Raw genomic sequence first — 3963 nt, 5'->3', positions numbered from 1 at the left:
GAGAAAAATCATAAAACAAATTATGATGAAAAAGAAAAAAAAAATATATACATTTTAGGGCAAATTAAACAAAATCATCTGAAGGATAATTAATTATTGCAACCAGTTGTTATCGTGAATAATAACACTTTGTATCCATGATTTTAAAAGTGTTTAATGATACGATGATAGGAAATTATTCCACCAGCTCGAAAACTAAAATATCCTCGAAAATTATGGAAGCTGATTTGAATGAAAGTACAAAAACTAACCATAAACAAATCTTCAATCTGAAAATATGTGATGGTCCGGGTGGCGGTCAAAGATGGTAAAAAAAACTGTTTATTAGTAACCAAAGTTTCTCAACCCTTAGCAAGATTTCATTAGAACTATTTTACATTCAGGACCCCGAATTCCTGCAAATTGGGCCGAGACATAGGTGACTAATAATTAGTTATTACTGCTATTTTTGTACCGTTTTAATCGTCATCCGGACCATCTTCCTGCAATTATCACACACGGCCAACTAACCATTATCCTTTATGGAAAAAAGTCTTTGAACCACATAAAATCCACACTGTTTCCTGAATATTCAAGCAACAGTTTGTCGTAAAACCACCCTATTTTGTTCACGTATCTTCCTCCAACTGCGTTTTTGAATTATTTTAGCTAATTTTAATCATGGTTTGGCTTTATTTTCATGTCGGCCATTAAGAAGTCTGGAACCGTTGTTATTTTTGGAAAATAATTGAATTACATTGTTTTCTCCTGTAGTCTTCAAATGGTACATAAAAGAGTAACAACTAAGATTACAAAATTTCATTTTGAAATTCTCTCAACCGTTGAAAAAAAAAAAATGAGGATTTCTATCGAGTCTTGAATACTCTGTCTAGATTAGTTACTTTTAAGCTGCTTCTTACACTTTAGATAGCATTGATATATAAAATATGTTGTCAAAATGTTTAAATAAGAGGAAATGGTCATTAAAATAAGTTTCCATAAGAAGTTGTGAAAGGAACAGTGATGTAAGTCGTTTAATGTCGTTTTGAGAAACAGGATTTTTAAGTAAAAGTACTGTAGAAAAATGTACCATTTAAAATTGGAGTGAATTTCGTAAAAACTAATTTATTATTAATTTATATGGATTTTCGTGCATACAAAGACCATAGTCATTCCAATAAATAAAGTCTGATCAATTAAACAACATAGTACGAATTTGCATTGTCTTACTGATTCTGACGGTTATACATATGAACTTACTACAAACGTTCCCTAGCCTCATAAAAATCAAAATAAATTATGAATTGTATAGAGCTCCGGAGGATCAACGCCACATTTTGTTCAGATAGATGAAGTATAGAAACGATAGAGAAGGAGAACTGCGAGTAACATTGTAAAAAGAGGCACTATTTCTGGGAGGAATAGACAAGCAAACAATAAAGAAGATCAAAATGTCTTTTTTATAAAAACTCGATATAGAATTTAATAAAGTGACTATGAGATGAATCTTTTTTTTTTTTTGTAATATTTTTTTTAATTATTTTAATTTACACCCATTGACGTAATAATAATAATAATTTATTTATATATTTATGGGGCAACCCCCGTACAAATAGAGTTAGCCTTTAAAGTACATAATTTAACAATCATTGTAATAATAATAAAACAATCAACGAACAAGTTGATTATTATATAAAATAATAACAAAACAGAATACCCAAAAGGTGAATTAAAAATCATTTATATAAACTAATAACAAACAGTAAACTCAAACTGGGGTTTACATTAGTTAGAGTGGGAAAAAAAAAAACATAACAAAAACGACATTACTTATTTAATAAAATAAAAGAAATAAAAATCATACATTGTGAAGATAAATAACGGCAAGCAGTAAACCCAAATAGGGATTATCTACACTAGCCACAGTGAAAAAAAGAACAAAAATGACATTACTTACTTCATAAAATAAAAGAAACAAAAATTATACATCTTATTTTGAAGATAACTAATAGCAAACAGTAAACCAAAACTGGGATTATCTACATTAGTCAGTGTAAAAATGACAGAACAAAAATTACATTACTTACTTAATAAAATAAAAGAAACAAAATACTATTTATTTTATTGTAAATATAGGATCCTGCTTGAAGTATAAGGTTTTCGGTTACATATATAAAAAGATGTTTAAAATCCGATTGTGAGGGTCAGACAAAAATTCATACAACTTGGTTAATATAGCTTAGTTTTATAAACAGTTATAGTTATAATAACTAATTGCAAACAGTAAACCCAAGCTGAGCTATCCACATTCGTTAGAATAAAACAGTAAAACCAAAACGTCACTTCCTTTTTAATAATATCAAAAAACATAACAAAAACTATACCTCCTATTGGGACGATAGGTGTCCAGTTCTAAGCAAAAGGTTTTGGGTTACATATATAAAAAACAGTTTAAGATCCGATTGTGAGGGTACAGACCAAAATTCATACAACTGGTTTTGGTTAATGTAACTTAGTTTTGGCATGTATCAGATTCGGTTCTCAAGATATGCAGGGCAGTTTGTTAAGAAATGGAAACAATCCTCCATTGTCGTTCTATCACAAGCAGGGCATAGCTTCTGTGGATCTAAAATATATTTTGTACGGACCGACAGAGTAATTGCATATTTACCCGATAGACTTAGTTGGGAAATTATTCTCAAATAAGCTATGGAAAGCTGATTTTACTTATTAAAGTAAACAAATCTTTATATTTTATGATTTAAATTTAACAAGTTAAACTTTTACAAATTAAAACGTGATATGAAGTATTATGCTTTGCGTTTAGTAAGAGAATTACGAGCTGTACCACTGTTTCATTAAATAAATTTGACTATAAAAAATGCAGATATAACTCAAAATTAAAAAAAAAAAGTGAGTTACACCGCCTCATATAACACATTAATTCTTAATAAGTTTTAGCTATTGAAATCTTTCGGAAGTTTTTATTTCCCTAATTAATGTGAAAATTCAACATCTATTGTTTTATAAAACTTTCTACTATTGTTTTTCGAAACTTTTCTGTCTGCAAAGTTATTTTATAGATTTCAAAGATTTAGTTTAGTATATTAATTTATAAATATTTGAAATTATTAATTTAAATTTGAAATTGTTAATCTGAAGGTATTTAATTTATTTTCTCTACCTCTCTTTTTTTATATCCTCCAGTTACTTAATAGTTCTATCCAAAGTTTGTTATTACTATGATCGTATTATGGAATATAAAACATTTGAATAATAAATGAATGTATTTTCCTGCTTAAGTCATTCTGTACATTAGCACACAATTACCCAATCATTTGATAATCATCTAGTCAATTATCATAATCAGTCTGTTCAGTTTTGCTTATCATAGATTTGCAAATCAGTCTGGATACTACTGTGTGTAAACAAGGTTTATGTTTTTTTATTAGCATTATCAGTAATATACCATCGTACACATGTCCTAAACTTTAAACTGTCACTAATTGCAGATAAATCTGCAATAATACAAGTTATAATTAAAATACAAGAAGGAAAATCAGGTCAACACAGATTACAAAAAAAACACTGATACTATTACAACAGGCCAATGAAGAGTTCATTCCCACCACTTTTACCACCATTTACCCGAAGACAAGTAATCAAATTTGTAATTTTTAGTTTGCACGTCAATTTGTAATATGATAGATACAGGGAGTATATGAGGCGATGTTTTTTTTTGTTTTAAAAGTATTTTTGCCATGACCGAACCCGATGCCAGATTTGTTTTTAATTATTAAGAAGTCAATTTGGCGATTTGAATATTCCAATGTTAATTAATAAAAAATTATTAAAATTATATAATAGTTCGAGTAATATTCATAATGTTTTAGACATATCGCTAATTTGCTTGCATTGTGCTACGTCTGAATTGATAAAAAAAAAGGTTTGGCTCCATTCTGAAATGGACTTGTCCCAAATATA

This window comes from Halyomorpha halys, unplaced genomic scaffold (genome assembly GCF_000696795.3).
Source record: "Halyomorpha halys isolate HHAL.00 unplaced genomic scaffold, Hhal_1.1 Scaffold2083.1, whole genome shotgun sequence".
Classification (NCBI taxonomy): domain Eukaryota; kingdom Metazoa; phylum Arthropoda; class Insecta; order Hemiptera; family Pentatomidae; genus Halyomorpha; species Halyomorpha halys.
Note: the sequence above shows the minus strand (reverse complement) of the source record.